Below are 13,415 nucleotides of genomic sequence, written 5' to 3'. Positions count from 1 at the left end.
ACTCTCAATGTTAAAATTATTGTTTTAGTTATAAAATCTCTTCATTTGAAGGATCTAAATAATATTGGTTTAAGTTAACTTAAGCTTACCCTTGGATTTATATATACATCCCCAATGTAAACTCCAAATTCAAGTAGATTACAGTTTCTTGTTCCTGTCCATAAATTCATAGGTTTTTTTTGTTTGTTCGTTTGTTAACTTGGGTATTCCAAGAAACAGTCAGTCCTCCATACTTACAACTCTATTTGACGAATTCTTCTAATACTGAAGTAAAAAATGAAATATATCAGAAAAACACTAAATTTGAGGCTTCGTGATATATTTTTACTGATCATGTATTAGTGTATGTATGTATGTTTTCTTTTTATATTTGAATGTTATCTTTGGTTTATACAAATGGTAATTTTGTGATCCTGCACCCTTAATATAGAGAAGTAAAGAAAAACTGCCACAATCGTCATCCAACCCTACCGTGAGCAAATTAGTTTCTAATGATCACCCATGAGAGGCAAACATCTTCTTCCAGAACACTGGGGTTCCATTTCTGTTACCTCTTCTGGTACAGCAAATGACACTTTGGTGCCTGATAGAGTTTATTTGCCTCTTAGGTATACCATACTCGCTGAAGCATTACACAATAATATTAACTTGGATTGTAAGTTCAATGAACCAGTGCACATCATCCCCAGTTCTATGCTATGCATAGCACCTGATTCACTGTAGAAAACTGTTTTTGGTTTGAATATTATCTAAGAAAAAATAGTTTTATAAGAACAAAGGTAGAAAATTATGAGCAATAAAATTCAAAATTAAGATATAAGTTAGTTTATCAATAGCATATCTGCTATTCTTAATTTTTCACTTTTCTAGAACCTTGTTCTAAAAAACTAGTTTATTATCTTTCTCTAAGCATTTGTTGTCCTCCTTACCTTTTTTACCTTGGGAGTTGTTTTTGTTCTTTCTTTTATACTAATGATCTCACACTCCCTATAGCTGATTTTGCTTCCAAGCATCCCTCACATTTCTTCTTAGTCACAAAACAGGAAAGCAGCAAAAGCCAAAATAAGAAAAAAAAAAATTAACCCTATAAAAATTAGTTTTTAATTTCATAACCTTAACTTATGTATGCTTTTCATACTTTAACCAGAAAAAAAAAATATAGTACTAGCATTTATTTATGCTTTCCGACCAAGACAATCTATTTCCAGAAAATTTATGTCACATTTCAACCCTTGTCCCTGTATCTGTATAAAATATTTAAAATAAAGGAAGAAACACAAAAGAAGAATAAAAATATCAGTAATCCAGTAAGTCTAGAATTTTTATTTTTTGGAAAAAACAATATATCTGTAAAATGGCTTCGGCAAAGCTAATAACAGTGTTTATAATATAATTATGAGTGTATGTGTTGAAGACCGTAGGTAAGGTGATACCAGTAAAGAACATCTGTTAAAAATCATTATAGCTCATGCTCAAAGAAATGGAAGAAGATGGCACTCACCAGCTTTTTACCTGCATCTACTCAGCTACCTCAGGACCAACTTGAGGCTGAAGGAAAGGCAAGATCCCAGGGATTATGACAGACCTCACTGGTCTCCTCCCAAAGAGAACCTTCCCCATATGGGTACCAGAAAGTCTGAATATCTCAGTTATTAGAGGATTTTGGAGATGGAGGTACTTTTCCAGAGATCCATGTAGCCCAGTGTCCACTGGGGATATGGGATGAAAGAAAAAAAATGTCAAATGCACTGGCCATTCAGGTGGATGCTTAAGGAAAAATTAAATACGATGCAATTGCTCAGCAAGGGCAGTCAAAAGACAAGGTCATTTAAAATAAGTACACTGACCTGGTTCCAAAGGCATCTGAACACAGATAACCCAGAGCTGCAAAGACCTGATGAGGAAGCCATTAAAGAGATAACAGAAAAGGCAAGGGTAACCCTAGAAAAATCTATGCCACAGAAGGTTGCTGCAGCCATGCCAGTTCGAGCAGCTAATAAACTGGCTCCTGCTCAGTATATTTGACACACACCATATCAACAAGGAGTGACTTTCAACTCTGGAGCTAAACAGAGAGTTAATTGGATGGTGGAAATGCAGAAAGATCCAGTGGAACCTCCAAGTTTTAAGATTAATAAGAAAATCCCCTGAGAACCACCTTCTCCTCCTTCACCTGTCATGCATTCTCCTAGCCAAAAGAGGACCATGAAGGAATAAGAACGGAAGATTCCTCCTTGTATTTCAAACTGGAAAAATCAAAGGGTTATACAATTTCATTAGACAAACATCTGGCCGCTAATGGAAAAGGGGTACAAACAGTGCACATCAATGAGAACTTTGCCAAGCTGCCTGGGGAACCCTCTATATTTCTTATTGGAAGGCTTGTGAAGCTCTAGAAATATGGGCTCAAGTAGAGAGAACTATGGCTCAAAAAGAAAAGGAGAAACATGAAGAGAAAATTAGAGAAATGGCCCAGAAAGCCAGGGAGAGATGAGTTAGGATCAAAACCCATGTGGAAAAAGAGGCTGGAGAGGCACCTGAGAGGGATGAAATCCAGCATGACAGGCGAAAGGAGAGACAGCACAAGTGGGGAGAATCTTTCCAGAGCAGCTCTTTATAAGAGGTTAAAACTACAGAGAAATGAAAATCAAGATATCAGTGAAGTAATTCCTCCTGATGTGCCCAATCCTCAGAAGTCCAATGAAGTCCAGTATGACCAAAGGATCTTCAACCAATCCAAGGGTGTGGACAGTGGTTTTGCAGGTAGAGAAGATGACATTTATAATGGTTATGATTAAGCCTAGAAAGGTGGTAAAGATATGGCCCAGAATATTTTCATATCCAGGAAAATTCTGGACAAGGACATGTATGGTGATGACCTAGAAGCCAGAATAAAGACCAAGAGTTTTGTTCCTGATAAAGAATTTTCTGGTTCAGACCATAGGCAGAAAGGCCAAGAAGGGGGGTGCCTGGGTGGCTCAGTCGTTAAGCGTCTGCCTTCGGCTCAGGTCATGATCCCAGGGTCCTGGGATCGAGTCCCACATCGGGCTCCCTGCTCAGCGGGAAGCCTGCTTCTCCCTCTCCCACTCTCCCTGCTTGTGTTCCCTCTCTCGCTGTGTCTCTCTCTGTCAAATAAATAAAATCTTAAAAAAAAAAAAAAAGAAAGGCCAAGAAGGACCAGTTCAGTTTGAGGAAGATCCTTTTGGTTTGTACAAGTTTTTGGAAGTAGCCAAACAGCACAGTGACTCTAAAAGACCCTTAGATAGCAGCTGCCTCAGGAAACATAAGCATGAAGGCAAGAAGAGGGAGGAGTAGATACACCTCTCTTCAAAGTGAATGAACTTTTATCCATAACCCTAATGATGCAAGTAAGATGGGGAAACACTTTGTAAATGGCCAGTATAAAAGCCAAGTCTGGGTGTCAGACCCCAGCACTACTTTTTAATACAGGAGTAAAGAAGGATGAAAATTCTTTGACTGTTAGGTTTTTGTTTTGTTTTGTGTTGTTTTGTTTTGTTTTTTTAAGAATAGGTTGCATCTGTGCTTCTACCTTTTGGCATTTATAGAACATACTGCCCCACACATGAAATTAACACAACTTCCTTCACTTCCTTTTGTGTGACATTAGTACATTTGGGGGTTAATATTTTATGTAAGAATGACTGCTGATGCACTCTGGAAAACAGTATGGAAGTTCCTCAAAAAGTTGAAAATAGAGCTACCATACGACCCAGCCAAGATGTCCATCGACAGATGAATGGATAAAGAAGATGTGGTGTAGGGGCGCCTGGGTGGCTCAGTCATTAAGAAGATGTGGTGTATGTATACAATGAAATATTATGCAGCCACCAAAAGGAATGAAATCTTGCCATTTGCAACGACGTGGATGGAACTGGAGTGTATTATGCTGAGCGAAATAAGTCAATCAGAGAAAGACATGTATCATATGATCTCACTGTTATGAGGAATTCCTAATCTCAGGAAACAAACTGAGGGTTGCTGGAGTGGTGGGGGATGGGAGGGATGGGGTAGCTGGGTGATAGACATTGGGGAGGGTATGTGCTATGGTGAGCGCTGTGAATTGTGTAAGACTGTTGAATCACAGACCTGCACCTCTGAAACAAATAATACATTATATGTTAAAAAAAAAAAAAAAGAAGGGCACCTGGGTGGCTCAGTTGGTTAAGCGACTGCCTTCGGCTCAGGTCATGATCCTGGAGTCCCTGGATCGAGTTCCGCATCAGGCTCCCTGCTCAGCAGTGAGTCTGTTTCTCCCTCTGACCCTACTCCCTCTCATGTGCCCTTTCTCATTCTCTCTCTCTCAAATAAATAAATACAATCTTTAAAAAAAAAAAAAAAGAAGATAGCAGGAAGGGGAGAATGAAGGGGGGGGAAATCGGAGGGGGAGACGAACCATGAGAGACTATGGACTCTGAGAAACAAACTGAGGGTTCTAGAGGGGAGGGAGTGGGGGGATGGGTTAGCCTGGTGATGGGTATTAAAGAAGGCATGTACTGAATGGAGCATTGGGTGTTACACGCAAACAATGAATCATGGAACACTACATCAAAAACTAATGATGTAATGTATGGTGATTAACATAACATAATAAAAAAAATTTAAAAAAAAAAGAATGACTGCTGATGAATAAAATTGCCCCAACCACAGTAGGCAGAAGTTATGTTCACATACTGGGACTGTCCTGCCAAATGACATTTGACCCTATTGTGCTCTGTTTTAATTTGGAGTGTGGAAAGTAAGCTCTTGCTTGGTGCAACTATTTGTTTCAAATAAAAACATTTAGAAAAAAAATAAAAGTAAAAAAAAATCATTACACAATTGCTTACTCTTGGGGAAACTTACTGTTAGAGAATATTATATATCTTTTGGTCTAGCATAAGTCACAATGCTAAAATCCTTTTCACATCCCTCCAAAAGTATTGTGCAATATTGATAGCTCATTCCTTTATAAGATCACCCTGAATGTGGACAAGTTAGGGGGTACAAAAGCAGAAGCATAGCAAGACCATTTGGAAATGGATCTGAAAGTAATAAATATATTACTTATAAATATATAAAAATCATGTCTTGGAAGCTGAATGGAGGGGGATCAAAAGAGATTAAGAATCAGTATGGAAATGAAAAAGAAGAAAGAATGGGTATTTAGACACAAAGGAAGAGAAGAAGGAAAGGAATAGAGAGGAAAAGTGAAGGAAAAGGAAAAGATTTAGTACACAGTTGTCATGATTCCCTTTGAAGTACAATTCTCACGTTGTCAACACAGTTGGCTTCTGCATTTTCAACGGTAATAGCTCATTTTATCTTAGAAGGCCTTCCTTACATTTATTGAAATGTGCAAACTCTTCTCCTGGAGGCTTGGTTTCCTATAACACCTTGCTACCTCATGTGGAGTGTTTAGACCATTCGTGGCAGCATCACCAGGAAGCTTGTTGCAAATGCCGACACTCAAGCCCTACTTAGACTTACTGAATCAGAATCTGCAATGTGACAAGACCCCAAGTAATTTGTAATGCACATAAATGCTTAAGAAGCACCACATATTACATATTTTTAAATTTTAAAAATAAGACCACGTTAAACTAGCTGAGATTTCAAACCAGTAAGGTTGAGTGTAGAAGAGATCTTCCAGTGTTTGGATGAATTTTACACTGGGAATTTAGGATTATAGCAGGACATACCATGCAGAGAGGCTGGAGGACTTAGTGAGCATAAGGAATATAAGACAGACTGATGGAGGCTGACTGCAATTTTTTTGGCAAAGCAGGAATAGCAGTGTAACACATGGTTCCATCTGAAAAGCTTTGAAAAAAGATTAATCAACATTTTCCTGGAGATGTAGAGAGTCCCTCATTACCCTGAATCTCTTGGGTGTCATGTAGGAGTATATTGGGCCCATAAAAATATTTTGGATTATAGTAAGGTGTTTTTACTGAGCCCTAATTGGTGTTTTAGGGTACCAGACGGACTATTTAATCCTTTAGGCATCAGCTTGCAAAACCTTGATATCTATGTCATTTGCTTGTGGATTATGTGGGATTTTGTAGGGTAATAGGGAAGGAGGTGAAAATGAAGGAGTATGGCACTTTCTAAACCTTCACTATCATCAAAGTGTGTTTCTGAGCTCCCAAGGACAGAAGAGCTGAGGTGATTTTCTTTTCTCTTTTTCTTTTCTTTCCTTTTCTTTTTTCTTTTCTTTTTTCTTCTTTTTTCTCTTCTTTCTCTCTCTCTTTTTTTTTTTTTTTTTAATTCACAAAACCATTGTGAAATTCAGCACCATTGAATACTGGCTCTCAAAAATGCAGCCACTCTGGGGTGCCTGGGTGGCTCAGTTGGTTAAGTGACTGCCTTTGGCTCACGTCATGATCCTGGAGTCCCAGGATCGAGTCCCGCATCGGGCTCCCTGTCAACAGGCAGTCTGCTTCTCCCTCTGACCCTCCCCCCTCTCATGTGCTCTCTCTCTCATTCTCTCTCTCAAATAAATAAAATCTTAAAAAAAAATGCAGCCACTCTGGAAAACAGTTTGGAGGTTCCTCAAAAAATTGAAAATAGAGCTACCATATGACCCAGCAATTACACTACTGGGTATTTACCACAAAGATACAAATGCAGGGATCCGAAGGGGTACGTGCACCCCAATGTTTATAGCAGCAATGTCCACAATAGCCAAACTATGGAAAAAGCCAAGATGTCCATCGACAGATGAATCGATAAAGAAGATGTGGTATGTATATATATATATATATATATATATATGGAATGGAATATTATATGGAATATTATGCAACCAACAAAAGGAATGAAATCTTGCTATTTGCAATGACGTGGATGGAACTGGAGGGTATTATGCTGAGCGAAATAAGTCAATCAGAGAAAGACATGTGTCATATGATCTCACTGATATGAAGAATTCTTAATCTCAGGAAACAAACTGAGGGTTGCTGGAGAGGTGGGGGGTGGGAGGGATGGGGTGGCTGGGTGATAGACATTGGGGAGGGTGTGTGCTATGGTGAGTGCTATAAATTGTGTAAGACTGTTGAATGACAGACCTGTACCTCTGAAACAAATAATACATTATATGTTAAAAAAAAAAAAAGAAGAAGAAGAAGAAGAATATAGTAGGAAGGGAAAAATGAAGGGGGTGGAATCGGAGGGGGAGACGAGCCATGAGAGACTATGGACTCTGAGAAACAAACTGAAGGTTCTAGAGGGGAGGGGGGTGGGGGGACAGGTTAGCCTGGTGATGGGTATTAAGGAGGGCCCGTACTGAATGGAGCATTGGGTGTTATACGCAAACAATGAATCATGGAACACTATGTCAAAAATTAATGATGTAATGTATGGTGATTAACATAACATAATAAAAAAAAATGTCACCAAAACAACCTCTTAGTAACAGAAGGCTAATTTTATTTTTAAGTTTTATTTATTTATATGAGGGAAAGAGACAGACAGAGAGAGCACAAACAGGGGCAGAGGCAGAGGGAGAAGCAGGCTCCATGCTGAGCAAGAAGCCCTATGTGGGACTTGATCTCAGGACCCCAGGATCATGACCTGAGCCTAAGGCAGACACTTAACCAACTGAGCCGCTCAGGCGCCCCCAGAAGGCTAAATTTATTGCTTATATGATAAAGGAGTAAATGTATATTTATATTTTCTTTTATTGTGACAGTACATACAAGGTTTCTGGATCAAAGGCAAAATTAATTATTTGTACAATATTTTAGTACCGTTTGTCCATGTTGCATTTTCTTCCAGGAAGCAATGTGGTGAGAGTCAGATGGACCTGTGTGTGGAAGGGAGAAGTAGGAGACCCGTACTATACCATAGGAGAAGAATTGAAATTATAAAATTGGAAGTTTAATATATAGGTGTTGGCATACTGACTCCACTCCCTACTCCAAAGTCTTTTTTTTTACTTTGGAATGTAAACAAATCCTGTCTTGGGAAAGAAGGGGAAAGTCACCTAGGTTCTCACATTTTGGAATTTAATGAATGGCTCTGGATTTTATTACCATTTGAAATGTAAACACATGGCCCCAAAACTATCACTTTAGAATATGAGGAGTAAATGGTTTTAGGAAAAACGAGACATTCTTTATCATTATAGAGTGCTATTTGTCTCTATCAGAAAGTCTTGTTTGTGCAGAAAGATAAACATATTCACATTCACATTCGACAGGAGAGCACTACTTTGCTGGTGTCTTAGTAGCATCTCTGAGAGAGAACGACAAAGTCATCATATTTATTAAGATTTTGAAGTCTTGTTTATGGAGGAATTTTCAGGGGAGGGGCTCAATTAGGATAAGAGTCATGATGTAATAATTTAGAATTGGCAAGAACAACCAGGCAAAGATTTGGAAGAATTGAAAGGTGTAAACAATTATTTGATGCTTCCTAGTAAAAAGCTGATATATCTTTCAAAAAGTTCCTAAAATGAAAATATTTGGAAATTGTACCTTCCCGAACAAGAGTTTTCTAGCACTGTAAACATATTAATGAACAGTAAATTAATTAATGGGACAGTAAATTTATGTTAATATAAACTGTAACCTGTGTAATTCATTTTGATTCTCAGTACATTCCATGTATCTTTGGTGTAGGTTACCCAATTATATCTCTGGTCCCACAACCCCTTCACACCCCAGCATGACCCACCTGTTGACTGATGTCTCTTAATCGGATCTCTGCCTTTGGTAGAGCAGCAAATCCCAGGGATGGGCAACGCATCTATATAAGGAGACTAGAATAGAAAAATAGGAGCCTGAGTATTTGTGAGACACAAACCTCTTGGGGAAATTTCAAAGTATTTATGACCCTAAATAGTGTGGTGTGAGAAGTGTCAGGAATGATGCCGAAGTCCTTCCCACATGAGACAGCAGAAACTAGGACTCATTGTCATTTGAACATCTATGTAAAATGAGCTTATATTCACCTCTAGGCTGGTAAATCATGGCAAGTTTGGGTTTCATCACTGAACTTCTGAAGAGGTAATGAATTTTGTTGTGGTCAATCAGAATTCTCATCTACATAAAACCGGTCTAATTATTATTTAAGAAAATTTACAAAACTTTTTTTTTTCTGTTAATGAAAGCTCACTGTAATTTTGTAGAAAGATTGTTTTTCTCTTATATGTTTGCCAAATGCTGGTAAATAAAAATATATCAGTAAGCAACATGCTATCAAATTACACAAAGAGAATCCGGAAAATGTGTGCATGGAAATGCTATAAAAGAGAACAAAGAAAAAGAATAGTCACTTGTCAAGCATTTTTAAGTCTAAACAAAGAATCAGTCATATGTACAACATAATCACTTTAAAATCCAAAGCCTGATTAATTTGTGTTTTATAAAACCTATTTGGATTTGTAAATAAATTAGAATCAAGTCATGAATCAGATTAGGAAACTAAAAACAAATCAGTTATATAGATGTTTCAGTAAAATTTTAAGCTTTTAAGAAAGTAGCAAAGATTATTTGAAGATAGCTTAACTTCTGCATTAGTACGAGATAGAGATAGTGGGTTTTGCAAATTGCTAATCCTATAACATTCTCCACGAAAACAGGATATGGGAAAAAGAAACATTAGGAAGGCGTTAGCTATGGAAAATCCTGCAATAAAGAAAACTCTCTAACCTTGTTTAACTCACTGTTTGCCAAACTTAGCCGTTAAATCTTTTATTTCATACATCTTTTTAATACAGAAGAGCTAACACAAATGTTTTACACAGTATATCAGATTAATCTTTACTGTGATACAGCTCTATCATGAATTTCAATAGCAGTGACTTGCTGTGCAAAATTTGCACCAGCAGCATTGGAATCAGCTAGGACGTTGTTAGAAATACAAAGTTTATCACCTTGAAAAACTGAATAAGAATTTGAAATTTATAAGATCCCCAAGTGGTTCGTAGTATAGAGCCTGTTTTTCAACCATGGCTGAACATTAGAATAATGTGGGAATCTTCTAAAAAACCTCTGCTGTAAGTGTTTGGGAGGCATTCGGGCATATTGTAAAAAGCTCGTTCACTAGTGGATTCTCATTTGCAGCCAGATTTGGGAACTGTAGGTAAAGAATACCACCACCTCTTAAGAAGGGTCAGGGAGGCATCTTTTCTTCCTCAATTAGCAACAATTTCATATTTATAATAGTTTCAGGCAGAATCTTGGAGTCTTTCTTGACTTTTCACATTTTTTCACACACTATATTTACTCTATCGAAAATCTATAGGCAGGAGACTTCCATTTTCAACCAAGGTGGTATATCAGGAATCAGTACATCAGGTTTACCCTCATGTACTTGGCTTATAAAAACCAAACAACTACACACACACACACACACACACACACACACACACACACACACGAACAAAAGGACCAAAACATATGAAATAGCAGTTTTCCAGACACCAGACATCAAGAAAGTAAGGACAGTAATCCCTGAGAAATGGAAAACAAATGACATGAAACCTATAATTGTTTTAACTTAACTTGGGGGAGTTTCCAGACCTCTGCTTATGAAACCCAACTCTTTTCTTTTAATGTTAATGACTTATAAACGACATATAACATATTTCAGGTATACAACATAATAATTCCATATGTGCAGGTATTCCCAAGTAAGTCTAGTTAATATCCATTATCACACCTAATGACAATTTTTTTCTTGTGATGAGAACTTTTAAATTCTACTCTCTTAGCAAATATACAATACAGTATTATTAACTATAGTCAGCATGCTGTACACTACAGCCCCATGACTTACTTCTTTTAAAACTAGAAGTCATTAACTCTTTACTGCTTTTACCCATTTCACCTACTCCTACTCCCTACCTCTGGCAACTGCCAATCTGTTTTCTGTATCTATGGTTTTGTTTTTGTTTTTAGATTCCACATATAAGTGAGATCATATAGTATTTGTCTTTCTCTGACTCATTCAAAATCTTGTATTGAGTTTTCTAAAAATCAGTCTCCATCTTCTCAACTCTCTTTTACCCATCAACCTTTTGCAAAACAGGTTCTAGTTGTATTACTTTAATAAATCACAACTCACTTTCACGTGATTAAACCCATTGGGAATTCTTCCTCTTTGGAAGAAGCTTCCTCCAGAAGCTTCCCACACCTTTGAAAGTTTCTCTTTCTCTAAACTGTCTTCCTTTGGCTTTATTCATATCAAACACTTCTAATTTGTCTTTAGCCTTATGAATTCTTCTCTTGTTTTCCTCTTTAGTATAATTAAAATCTATATCCCACCACCATTCACATTAGTTAGTGGTCCCAGCTTTTACCCATGACTTCAATTCCACTTAAACAGAGATGAACATCTAATGTGTATTTCCAGCCTAGTATTCTTTTTACCTTGTATTTGCTTTTGATATTTTAAACAACCTAAAACATGTTCATAATTGACAATAAGACTATCATTTTGAAACTGGTTTTATAACATTTCCATCCTTCTCATGAATGTGAACCAACATTCATCCACTTAAGAAAAAAAGAACGTAGAAATTATGCTTGATGCCTCCCTCTTCTTCAAACACTAAATCAAACATCTGTTTGATCAATCCCAATGTCCATGTCTCTAGCAGTACATTACTTCTAGCCATTGAGGCTTTTGTCCTTTGAACACTGCAGTAGGCCCTCAATTGGCCTCCCTTGCTCAAATCCATTTTCTCTATGGTAAGCAGGGTTTTGGTTGTTGTTGTTGTTCTAAACAATAATCTGATTATGCTGCTTGCTGATTAAAATTTTAGAGTCACTCTCATTACTCTAAGGATATAAACAAAAGTTTTATTGTAATTAGGAAAGCCCTCATTCTTGTTTCTACTAATCCATCCAAAGTTATTTGCATTGTGTCTCTTCGCTATCTTCACTGGAGTTATCAGCCTACAACTCTCTCTATTCTTTGTGCAGGAAACTCATATATATCCTCTTTATTTAATCCAAACATCTCCTACTCCATGAAACTGTCTTCCATCTCTCTGCCCAGGTGGCACCTGCCCATTATGTGTCCCAGAACTCAGTATATGTCTTTCTCATGGTACATCACATTTATATTTTTGTCATCGTTTGGACACAATTTCAGCTTCTATTTTTTTTTAATTGATGTTTGTTTCTTATACTAGACTTTAGGTTTTATGAGGGCAAGGTCAGCATATGTTTCTGCTCATACTCTATGCCTCCTATTGTGCTTGACATATAATAGGCACTCAATAATTATTTGGCAAACAAATAAACATATTGATTGCATTTTTTAAGGATCATGTAATCTATGCTGTTTATTTTGAAGGACAGAAAATATTCTTTTTTGGGGGTACTATTTTGATGGAGTACTCATAGAGATTCCCTCTACCACACTTTCAATCTATCTTTTTTTTTGTTTAAGATTTTATTTATTTATTTGAGAGAAGAGAGAGCAGGAGCTGGGTGGGGGGCAGAGGGAGAGAGAGAAGCAGACTCCCTGCTGAGCAGGGAGCCCAAACACAGGTCAATCCCAGAACCCTGAGATCATGACTTGAACTGAAGGCAGTTGCTTAATCAATTGAGCCACCCAGGCGGACTCCCTGCTGAGCAGGGAGCCCAAACACAGGTCAATCCCAGAACCCTGAGATCATGACTTGAACTGAAGGCAGTTGCTTAATCAATTGAGCCACCCAGGCGCCCCTCAGTCTATCTTTCTTGAGTCAAATATATATTGGGAGCTCTGAGTATCTGAGGATAGTTGACGGCCTGTGCTTTCTGGAAGTTCTGGAAAAGAAAATTTGTACAAGCCCTTTTCTTTGAATGAGGCATGTTTTTATTAGGTCAGCATCATAGAGCCCTAGAACCATAAAGCAGTGGATTCTGAATTCATGGAGAGAAATTGTACATCAGCACATGTTCCTGGTTTCCCTTCTTCCCATGAAGTGAAAAAAAAGGAGTTAAGGGTGTTGGCTGAGATATTGCTGAATACGGAGGCTGCAGGAGTTGAATAGAGAAGGTGTCAAAGAGGCTTCCTCCAGAAGTATCAGCAAGGAACTTTTAGCTGGTTTCTTATATTCAGTGGCTTGTGATGGACATCTGACTTCACATTCAACATGTAGCAGGCTGCTGACACTTATGGCACTCAAACAAACAGGAAACCAAAACTGGAATGGCTATAACAGATGGTAACCCTTTAATACCCATCACCAGACTAGCCCATCCCCCACCCCTCCCCTCTAGAACCCTCAGTTTGTTTCTCAGAGTCCATAGTCTCTCATGGTTCATCTCCCCCTCCGATTCCCCCCCTTCATTTTTCCCTTTCTGCTTTCTTCTTCTTTTTCTTCTTCTCCTTCTTCTTCTTCTTCTTCTTCTTCTTCTTCTTCTTCTTCTTCTTCTTCTTCTTCTTCTTCTTCTTCTTCTTCTTCTTCTTCTTCT

The 13,415-nt window shown here is 37.8% G+C and overlaps 1 pseudogene; it reads left to right on the top strand.

Moving 5' to 3' along the window:
- The first annotated feature begins 1,490 nt into the window (after positions 1 to 1,490).
- Positions 1,491 to 3,340, top strand: LOC110571240 (annotated as a pseudogene).
- Positions 3,341 to 13,415: the final 10,075 nt, after the last annotated feature.

This window comes from Neomonachus schauinslandi, chromosome 2, assembly GCF_002201575.2.
Source record: "Neomonachus schauinslandi chromosome 2, ASM220157v2, whole genome shotgun sequence".
Lineage (NCBI taxonomy): Eukaryota > Metazoa > Chordata > Mammalia > Carnivora > Phocidae > Neomonachus > Neomonachus schauinslandi.
Note: the sequence above shows the minus strand (reverse complement) of the source record. Positions and strands in the feature narration are given on the sequence as shown.